The 11785-nt window shown below is 39.9% G+C and overlaps 2 long non-coding RNA genes across 2 annotated transcripts; one reads left to right on the plus strand and one right to left on the minus strand.

Moving 5' to 3' along the window:
* Positions 1-3238: 3238 nt before the first annotated feature.
* On the minus strand, positions 3239-5610 carry LOC134456269 (uncharacterized). The gene is made up of 3 exons (XR_010036291.1): positions 5485-5610; positions 4033-4239; positions 3239-3651 (listed from the first exon to the last, which is right to left on the minus strand). It is a non-coding gene; the product is annotated as an uncharacterized LOC134456269 (long non-coding RNA).
* A 194-nt stretch (positions 5611-5804) lies between these two features.
* LOC134456270 (uncharacterized) lies at positions 5805-8123 on the plus strand. The gene is made up of 3 exons (XR_010036292.1): positions 5805-5901; positions 7129-7333; positions 7745-8123. It is a non-coding gene; the product is annotated as an uncharacterized LOC134456270 (long non-coding RNA).
* The last annotated feature ends 3662 nt before the right edge of the window (positions 8124-11785 follow it).

Genomic DNA, 11785 nt, shown 5'->3' on the forward strand with positions numbered 1-11785 from the left:
GCCACCTCCTGCCACCAACAGTTAATTGGCCCCCATGGACCGTGGAGATACGCACGTAGCGTAGCGTAGCGTACTGTGTGTGTGTGTGTGTGTGTGTGTGTGTGTGTGTGTGTGTGTGTGTGTGTGTGTGTGTGTGTTTGTCTATGTGTGTGTGTGTGTGTGTGTGTGTGTGCGTGTGTGTGTGTGTGTGTGTTTGCGCGCGCGTGTGTGTGTGTGTGTGTGTGTGTGTGTGTGTGTGTGTGTGTGTGTGTGTGTGTGTGCGTGTGTGTGTGTGTGTGCGTGTGTGTGTGTGTGTGTGTGTGTGTCAGAGATAGCTATCGTGGAAGTCCCTGTGGGGAAGTTGCCATGGGGAGGGAGGCGGAAGGGGAGTCAGACGTACCAATTACCCAGCCAAGCAAAGCAGAGGAAAGGAAAGGCAAGGACAGGTAGACTCTCCACAACATATCAGCAACACAGTAAGCTATAGCTCCAGTCAATGGTGCAGAACCCAATGCAGCCTCAAAGCAGTCACACAGGTACAATATAACACCTTTCCATATCATCAGGTTTGAGTTATCACATTAAAATGGTGTGATATTCAGATGCAACATCAGAGAATGGAAATGTAAACTACAGCATGAACGCAATGCTGGCACAAACAATCATACAGGTAACACCTGAATCGTGCAATGGAAATTCAAGAGTGGGTCCTACTTTGTGTGTTAAATTACACTGCAAAACACTGAAGAATTCTCTGTACACCGTTTCCATATAATCAGGCTTGAGCTATCACATTTGAAATGGCGTGATATCCATCAGAGAAGTGAAATGTAAAATAAAGCATGGTCACTATGCACACAATACTCAATAATCATGTAGGTAACAATAAATTGAACAATGTTTATTCGAGAAGCAACAACACCAAGAGTGTTAAATTAGATGTTTTTTAGTGTTAACAACGTACCATCACACACCTTTCCATACAACCAGGCCTGAATAATAATAATAATAATAATAATAATAATAATAATAATAATAATAATAATAATAACGTCATAATGTGCTAGAAATATCTGAGAATGGAAATGAATACAGCATGTACTGGAGGAAGGAAATGAAAGTTCAAACTAAGTGGCCTTAATGAACTGATGGCATGCTATCTGCTTGCTAAACTATAGGGACAGTTCAGGTCTAGGCCTTACGTACGTTTTTAAAAAGATATCTCCAAGGTTACCAAAACACCCTGCTCTCATGTGTAGTTGTAACTTTGCGGTAACACTTTACAATAAGGGTACATGAATACTATTGGAATTATGTTGGAAGTAATGTATGATTTATAGTTAATTAACACATGACCTATGTATGCATTGATGGTTAGTATACTAGTAATGAGAATGGAGTCCTGCTTGGAATCATAATGACCCACTATTAACTAATTGTGCAAATCAAAGGTGAATTCATGGTGTGAGTTCCAAGTGTTAATATACCATGTATTAACACTGCTGATAACACTGTTGTTAATATATCATGTGTCCAACTGTTAATATATTGTGTATTAACACTGCTGTAACAATGCCAGATCGTGGGGAGACTGGGGTAAGATGAGCCACTTTTTACATTTTTCGTCACAGCTAAGCGATGAAGGCGTATTCGGTTAACATTTTCACATCATACCAAATTTCAAAGTGTCCTGATACTATTAGAGCAAAAACTAATTGATAAACTGTCATGGTTAAAATGATATTGCCTTTTAAAAATATTTTTTCCGGTGGCTCATCTTACCCCTTGTTATGGGGTATGGTGAGCCACTGCTTGGGGTAAATTGAGTCCAAGCAAAAATCTCAGCAAACAAGTTTTATTTATTATAACAAATGTAACTAATGAATCTATGAAATAAAACAACTAAAGCAACAGAACTATGCCAAAAAATACATATTGTGGGCCCTTACAGCTTTGTTTGAATACAATGGCGAACAATGCAGAGTGAAATGTAGAAAAAAAGTTAATATTATTGTTTGAATTGGCTGAAACATGCATAAAGTCATTAATCTCAACTCACCTGGGTATGATATGAAAGAAATTATCTGATTATGCTGAAATATCACAACATGTTTTTCAACCATTATGCATCCCATTAGGATAAGCGGCTCATCTTACCCCATCTCAAAAGGCTCACCTTACCCCATGCCAAAATTATGTAAATAAATGCTCATAAAATTATCATACAAGTGCAAAAAGACTGAAAATATCACTCATATAGTAGCTTATTACGTAACATTTCATACATGATGAGACCAGAAATTGTTCTATTTTTGTTTTCTCTAAATCATCCATGTTTTGAATATACATTGAATTCACTTAAAGAGCAAAAAAACACATTTTCACATATATCTCTTGCCAAATTTGGTACATGCTTCACTTTTTCACAGGTGTTAGAAAAGGATTTCCACCACCTTAGAATGTGGTGACATGTTAAAATGTATTCACCTTTTTCGAGAAAAAGGGGGTGGCTCACCTTACCCCGTGGCTCACCTTACCCCACTCTGGCCAGAGATCATTTCCCACTTCACATTCTTGTGACCAGCCGCAGTCATTTGTATTAATATACAAGCTATATCATATTATGTCCCATGTGTCAAGGTCTGCTTGTTGAAAGGGGAGGGGGGGGGGGTGTATTATTGGGTAGGCCTTCGTCTAAGATGATCTTGTAACCAGCACCACACAAGTAATATTTTTCTGTATGAGGTCATATCTAAAGTAATGATTAATTAATGTATTATTTAACAACATATTTGGAGTCATAATAGAAGTCATGATGACTATGGCATTAGTTAATGTATAAAGAAGAGATATTCCAAGTGTGTTAATATATACTCACAAAAGATTTTACGCTTAACTACTGAATCTTTGCCCCTTATTCTGCGGTCATGACATGATAATGAGTACTATAGCATTAGCTAATGCATGAAGAAGTGATATTCAGAATATGTTACTATGTACTCAGAGAAGAACTTCTGATTAACTAACATTATCAATAAAAACACCAGTTTGTGTACAAATTTTAATAAGCAAAAATGTTAAACAAGGGATCACACAATAACATACCACAGGCTTACATACATTTATCCAGAGAGAGAGAGAGAGAGAGAGAGAGAGAGAGAGAGAGAGAGAGAGAGAGAGAGAGAGAAAGCGACAGACAGACAGACAGACCGACCAACCGACCGACCGACTGACCGACCAACCAACGCACACACACACACACACACACACACACACACACACACACACACACACACAGCCATTCTCCTGAAAATGTCCAAAAGATGAATCCATGGTTTACAGATGCAGAGCAAGATGCATTGTCCTATATGAAACTCGGAAAGTCCAAGTTGCATGGTCCACAGAGAAAGCTGGGGTTGACATACTGGGAGGCGCGCAAGGTGTTTGGATCCGCAAACTACTGACAGTGGTTCACTGTGAAGTGCCTGTAGCCTGTCGCAGTCAATGCACTCCTGTAAGTGCCCCATTGGTCACTGATGACGGTGGTTCCCGGACGCACTTGTTTAACCACACCAGCCACAAGACAGGATGTTTCTGGCGGTCACCTACTCCTAATATTCTTAATACCCACTTTTTCCGTCGCCATGTTGCACCGGCCCTTCTGTGGTGATACTGTAAATACACAAGAGAGTAAAGTAAGTGAGTAAGTAAGTACATTTTACTTAAAAAGCAAATAAAACAGTACAAAACTGACCAAAGTGATACAGATATTAAAAGGAGAAGGGAACAATGTCAGATAAAATCCATGCAGCTTGGCCTGCAAGTTTTTTTTTAAATATGCAGCACCATGGGTGACATCATCAAAGCTTAAGGTGGTCCAACAACATGTTGCTGTACTGCTTCTCAGTGGGACCTCTCCAGCCCCCCAGGGGAGGTTGAGATGGCTGCGGTGCTTAGTTGCCTTTAGGGGGCATTAGTCTACTTTATTTTTTCAATACTAACAGGGACGTTGGCAGGCTTATGATGAGGTCAAGGGGGTTTTGGGAGGCTCACCTTGCTTTTATTAAGGAAACAACTTTCATCAATAGCTGCAAACTCTCAACGATCTCCAACCATTTGACCATGGCGTCTTATGTGGGCATTTATTGCATGATTGCAAATCCATCCGACTGTTCCAGCCATCTCTGACCGTGTCCGGGAACTCCTCACAACTCCATCCTGCATCATGTCACTCTTTCTAAGCACAAAACCTGAAAGAAACTGACCAAAGGCAGAATAGAAAAAATAATTAAACATATAGTCAGTAGACAACACAGCACTGTAGTCTAAAATTCCCTTGTAAAGACAGTATAACCCCTTCATATTAAACTATTAGAGGCAATTTCTGGCAATATCATTTCTAAAGAAAAAGTTTATGTAGTTTAGGACACTACATCTACATCTTGAGAAATGGCCGCCACATTGAATTATCTTGTGGTCAGTGTTTTTTTTTCCTGAAGTGTGACCCTTAGAGAATATTTCAGCTAAATTCCATGTCTTTACACCAAAGTAAGTGGCTTTTACAGTAACTATTAGTAGCAGAGACGGCCATCTGAAAAATGGGCGCCATACTGACTTTAAGTGTGGCCAACATTTTTTTTTCCCTAAAAAGTGACCCTCAGATAGTATTTCAGTCATATTGCATTTTTTAACCAAAGTAAATGGTTTTATACTAACCATTCAATAGCAGTGGCAGCCATCTTGGAAAATGCTGCCTATATTACAATGTTGTGTGGCCCGCTTTTTTATTAAAGAAAGTGACCCTCAGAAAGTATATTTGACAAATTCCATGCATTTATACCAACGTGTATGACTATGTCACTAAGCTGCTCTAGTACATCTAACAGAAATTCACCCCTTTCAACTCCCCTCCACAGGCACACACAGAAGTCATAAGTCCATTGGAGAGGAGTTCTGCCAGTTCTACTCTACTGGCTGGTGATCTTATTTGCTACTGGTTTGTCAAATTATTACGCTTCCAAAAGTGACCACTGGGGGGCTTAAATACAGTATATTATATTGCAATTCAGTGGTAAGGCATGGCAAGCCACCTCTTCAAACAAGTTTTCTTGACTGGGATGTGCACGACAGGCTGCTAGGCCTAATGGAACAACACCATAGATTTAAGCTTAATTTCTACAGGCTTGCAATCTGTCTTGGTCTCACTAGGCTAAAAACAGAGATCCAGAAACGCAACAGAAGCATATTGTCTTTCTTGTATTTTACTTAATATGTTTTTGTGAAAATGATAGACAAACACATAGGCCTACAAAACATGTATCAAAGTTTCTAAGCTTAAATGAAGAACCATGAATTACTGTAGCTGAGTTGCACCAAGTGATTGCTCAGTCATTATCCAAACTACTTCGTTTTAATTGGAATGTTGAAGTTACTAAAATTAATATATGAACTACCAGCATGAAATACACTACAAATGAGATGAATTATTCAAAATAAAGTACTCACAGGAGCTGCTTGAACAAGCACGTTGTAGGGGTGGCAAAGAGAGCTGTCGGCATCGTTGTGGCACGGTCGAAATGGCTACAATAACACTTCCGCTCGTAACTTCCTGTTCAAATCTTTTGTCAAAATAAAAGTCACGAATAGCTTGGCGATTACATTAGTTTTACCACAACCGTAAATGCTGCTGACTATTGCATATAATGAAAATCAAAATTATGCATTTCGATTTTCCTTTCATGCAATGTGCATTATTTACAATTGTGGTAGAACTAATGTAATTAAAAAGCTATTCGTGACTTGTATTGTGAGTTGAACAGGAAAGTGAGAACAAAGGCGTTGTTGTAGCCATTTTGGCCATGCTACAACGATGCAGACAGCTCTCTTTGTCACTCCTACAACGTGCTTGTTCAAACAACACATGTAAGTACTTTATTTTGCACAATTCGTCTTATATGTAGTGTATTTCATGCGGGTAGTTCATATATAAATTTTAGTAGCTTAAAAATTCCAATTAAAACCAAGTAGTTTGGATAATGGCTGAGCAAACACTTGGTGCAACTCAGCTACAGTTGGTTCTTCATTTATGGTTCTTCATTTAACAGCTATGATACATGTTTTGTAGGTTTATGTGTTCGTTTATCAATTTCACAAAAATGATTCAGTAAAATACATGAAAGACACATGCTGTGGTGTTTCCAGATCTCTGTTTTTAGCCTAGTGAGGCCAATAGAAATTGCTAGCCTGTAGAAATGAAATCTATGTCGTTCCATTATCTCAACCTGTAGTGCACATCCCAGCAAAAAAAATAAAATAAAATAACATGTTTGAAGAGGTGTCTTGCCATGCCTTACCATTGAAATGCAATACTGTATTTAAGCCCCTAGTGGTCACTTTTGGTAGCATAATTTGACAAACCAGTAGCAAATAAGAACACTACCAGCCAGTGGAATGGAACTGACATAACTCCTCTCCAATGGACTTGTGACTTCTATGTGTGCCTGTGGAGTGGAGTTGAGAGGAGTGAATTTCTGCTAGATCTACTAGAGCAGCGTAGTGACATAATCGTACACTTTGGCATAAAAGCATGGAATTTGGCAAATCACTCTAAGGGTCCCTTTTTGAATAAAAAAGCTGGCCACACAAAATTGTAATATAGCCGGCATTTTTCAAGATATCTGCCACTGCTATTAAAGGGTTATAAAACCCTTTACTTTGGTTAAAAATGTAAAGGGCTGAAATATTCTCTACGGGTCACTTTTTAGGAAAAAAAAATGCTGGCCTCACTTAAAGTCAATATGGCACCCATTTTTCAAGATGGCCGTCTCTGCTACTAATGGTTACTGTAAAAGCCACTTACTTTGGTATAAAGACATGTAATTTAGCTGAAATACTCTCTAAGGGTCACACTTCAGGGGAAAAAAATCACTGGGCACAAGAAAATTCAGTATGGCGGCCATTTCACAAGATGTAGATGTAGTGTCCTAAACTCCATACACTTTTTCTTTAGAAATGATATTGGCAGAATTTGCCAGTAATAGTTTAATGTGAATGGGGTTATACTGTCTTTACGAGGGAATTTTAGACTACAGTGCTGTGTTGTCTACTGACCATATGTTTAATTATTTTTTATATTCTGCCTTTGGTCAGTTTCTTTCAGGTTTTGTGCTTTAGGCAGAGTGACATGATGCAGGATGGAGTTGCGAAGAGTTCCAGGACATGGTCAAAGATGGCTGGAACAGTCGGATGGATTTGCAATCATGCAATAAAGGCCCACATGAGACGCCATGGTCAAATGGTTGGAGATCGTTGAGAGTTTGCAGCTATTGATGAAAGTTGTTGTAATAATAGCAAGGTGAGCCTCCCAACGCCCCCTTCTCTTCATCATGAGCCTCCCAACACCTACTTCACCTCATCATAAGCCTGCAAACGCCCCACTTAGTATTTAAAAAATTAAGTAGACGAATGCCCCCTAAAGGCAACTAAGCACTGCAGCCATCTCAACCTCCCCTGGGGGGCTGGAGAGGTACCACTGTGAAGCAGTACAGCAACATGTTGTTGGACCACCTTAAGCTTTGATGTCACCCATGGTGCTGCATATTTTAAAAAAAACTTGCAGGTCAAGCTGCATGGATTTTATCTGACATTGTTCCCTTCTCCTTTTAATATCTGTTCATCATTTTGGTCAGTTTTGTACTGTTTTATTTGCTTTTTAAGTAAAATGTACTTACTTACTCACTTACTTTACTCTCTTGTGTATTTACAGTATCACCACAGAAGGGCCGGTGCAACATGGCGACGGAAAAAGTGGGTATTAAGAATATTAGGAGTAGGTGACCGCCAGAAACATCCTGTCTTGTGGCTGGTGTGGTTAAACAAGTGCGTCCGGGAACCACCGTCATCAGTGACCAATGGGGCACTTACAGGAGTGCATTGACTGCGACAGGCTACAGGCACTTCACAGTGAACCACTGTCAGTAGTTTGCGGATCCAAACACCTTGCGCGCCTCCCAGTATGTCAACCCCAGCTTTCTCTGTGGACCATGCAACTTGGACTTTCCGAGTTTCATATAGGACAATGCATCTTGCTCTGCATCTGTAAACCATGGATTCATCTTTTGGACATTTTCAGGAGAATGGCTGTGTGTGTGTGCGTTGGTCGGTCGGTCGGTCGGTTGGTCGGTCGGTCTGTCTGTCTGTCGCTTTCTCTCTCTCTCTCTCTCTCTCTCTCTCTCTCTCTCTCTCTCTCTCTCTCTCTCTCTCTCTCTCTCTCTCTCTCTCTGGATAAATGTATGTAAGCCTGTGGTATGTTATTGTGTGATCCCTTGTTTAACATTTTTGCTTATTAAAATTTGTACACAAACTGGTGTTTTTATTGATAATGTTAGTTAATCAGAAGTTCTTCTCTGAGTACATAGTAACATATTCTGAATATCACTTCTTCATGCATTAGCTAATGCTATAGTACTCATTATCATGTCATGACCGCAGAATAAGGGGCAAAGATTCAGTAGTTAAGCGTAAAATCTTTTGTGAGTATATATTAACACACTTGGAATATCTCTTCTTTATACATTAACTAATGCCATAGTCATCATGACTTCTATTATGACTCCAAATATGTTGTTAAGTAATACATTAATTAATCATTACTTTAGATATGACCTCATACAGAAAAATATTACTTGTGTGGTGCTGGTTACAAGATCATCTTAGACGAAGGCCTACCCAATAATACCCCCCCCCCCCCCCTCCCCTTTCAACAAGCAGACCTTGACACATGGGACATAATATGATATAGCTTGTATATTAATATTACAAATGACTGCGGCTGGTCACAAGAATGTGAAGTGGGAAATGATCTCTGGCCAGAGTGGGGTAAGGTGAGCCACGGGGTAAGGTGAGCCACCCCCTTTTTCTCGAAAAAGGTGAATACATTTTAGCATGTCACCACATTCTAAGGTGGTGGAAATCCTTTTCTAACACCTGTGAAAAAGTGAAGCATGTACCAAATTTGGCAAGAGATATATGTGAAAATGTGTTTTTTTTGCTCTTTAAGTGAATTCAATGTATATTCAAAACATGGATGATTTAGAGAAAACAAAAATAGAACAATTTCTGGTCTCATCATGTATGAAATGTTACGTAATAAGCTACTATATGAGTGATATTTTCAGTCTTTTTGCACTTGTATGATAATTTTATGAGCATTTATTTACATAATTTTGGCATGGGGTAAGGTGAGCCTTTTGAGATGGGGTAAGATGAGCCGCTTATCCTAATGGGATGCATAATGGTTGAAAAACATGTTATGATATTTCAGCATAATCAGATAATTTCTTTCATATCATACCCAGGTGAGTTGAGATTAATGACTTTATGCATGTTTCAGCCAATTCAAACAATAATATTAACTTTTTTTCTACATTTCACTCTGCATTGTTCGCCATTGTATTCAAACAAAGCTGTAAGGGCCCACAATATGTATTTTTTGGCATAGTTCTGTTGCTTTAGTTGTTTTATTTCATAGATTCATTAGTTACATTTGTTATAATAAATAAAACTTGTTTAGCTGAGATTTTTGCCTGGACTCAATTTACCCCAAGCAGTGGCTCACCATACCCCATAACAAGGGGTAAGATGAGCCACCGGAAAAAATATTTTTAAAAGGCAATATCATTTTAACCATGACAGTTTATCAATTAGTTTTTGCTCTAATAGTATCAGGACACTTTGAAATTTGGTATGATGTGAAAATGTTAACCGAATACGCCTTCATCGCTTAGCTGTGACGAAAAATGTAAAAAGTGGCTCATCTTACCCCAGTCTCCCCACGATCTGGCATTGTTACAGCAGTGTTAATACACAATATATTAACAGTTGGACACATGATATATTAACAACAGTGTTATCAGCAGTGTTAATACATGGTATATTAACACTTGGAACTCACACCATGAATTCACCTTTGATTTGCACAATTAGTTAATAGTGGGTCATTATGATTCCAAGCAGGACTCCATTCTCATTACTAGTATACTAACCATCAATGCATACATAGGTCATGTGTTAATTAACTATAAATCATACATTACTTCCAACATAATTCCAATAGTATTCATGTACCCTTATTGTAAAGTGTTACCAAATATATTCCCAAATCTGGAGTATGTTATAAAAATGTTCTACATGCTCTCTGTACGAAGTCCCATCAGGTGTGTTCAGAAAAAAATAACACGTTAATAGTGTTTGTTCAGCAGGTATCCATTTCATATTCTCTTACCTGCCTGTATACAGTCCACACACACACACACACACACGTGCATACACACCGGCACACACAGGCAAACACACACACACACACACACACACACACACACACACACACACACACACACACACACACACACACACACACACACACACACAAACAGAATGAACAATGAGAATGAACACATGTCTTCATAGAAAAGCATAAATGGAGAACAGTAGGGAAGAGCATGCTGTTAGGATGCTGCTCTCTGGCTCATCCCTTTGAATGGACAATCAAACACACCTGTGTGTGCTGCCTGTTTTGTGTCAGGTTTGGATGGCGGGGGGTGCGGTGTGTGTGTGTGTGTGTGTGTGTGTGTGTGTGTGTGTGTGTGTGTGTGTGTGTGTGTGTGTGTGTGTGTGTGTGTGAGTATGTGTGTGTGTGTGTGTGTGTGTGTGTGTGTGTGTGTGTGTGTGTGTGTGTGTGTGTGTGTGTGTGTGTGTGTGTGTGTGTGTGTGGCGGGGGGGCAGGCAAAATGGGGCTGTCCGAGTTTGTTTGGAAAACGAGGATGAATGCTGACCTCAAGTCTGTGCTGTCATTGTGCCTCTCGCTCTAAATGACTCCTCACTGCACACACGGGCCTTTCAGGGGTGCATTTGGCATTGTTTGGTTTTGAAGAGGCGCTCTCTCTTTCTGTGAGTGTGTGTGTGTGTGCGCGTGCTTGTGCTTGTGCGTGTGCGTGTGTGTGCGTGTGCGTGTGCGTGTGCGTGAGCGCGTGCTTGTGCGTGTGCGTGTGCGTGTGTATGTGTGTGTGTGTTAGCTCTGGCAGACAGATAGTTTTATGTCATGCAAACACAGCTGTAATGCCCAGCAGCTTTTGGCAACAAAAACAGAAAAGGCTTCAATGGATGAAAGCACGCGTTGCTCGCGATCACAAAGCCTTTTCTCATGTCATTCGAATTTAAGTGTGTTCAGAAGAGGCAGACAACCCTACCCTAACCCTTACTCGAATTATATATTTATATTTATATATTATATAAAGCAATGAAATGTCGTGCTACAAATAATGGTACTGTTCGTGTCCACCTGAATTTTAACAGAGAAATTCTTGATGAAATTACGTTTTTTTTTCAGGGCTTCACTCCCATGCTGAAATACCAGGAACAGGCAGGAGCCATCCACTACCAGGAAACAATCTATTTTCATTTCACCGACAGTTACGTCAGTCCCACATTAACTGTCTGGAAGGTTTTTTTTTACTCTTTAGTCCGACCCAATCATCCACTTCCTGAAGCATTAAAACCCTGTATATTTCCTGAGGTGTGACAGCAGCTCAGGGGTGCGTTTCTCGAACGCGTAGTTGTTAGCCAGTTAGCAACTTGGGTAGTTTTCAATGGGAAACTGCATTGCAAACAACAAAGTAGCTAACATAGTTAGCAACTATGACTTCGAGAAATGCCCCCCAGGTGAGCACAGAGCGGAGGGGGGAAAGGGGAAGGGGGAAAGAGGGCTGTGGTGGTGGTAAGCAGCATCCAGGAGGCATGGCTGGGTTGG

Source organism: Engraulis encrasicolus, chromosome 10 (assembly GCF_034702125.1).
Source record: "Engraulis encrasicolus isolate BLACKSEA-1 chromosome 10, IST_EnEncr_1.0, whole genome shotgun sequence".
Classification (NCBI taxonomy): Eukaryota; Metazoa; Chordata; class Actinopteri; order Clupeiformes; family Engraulidae; genus Engraulis; species Engraulis encrasicolus.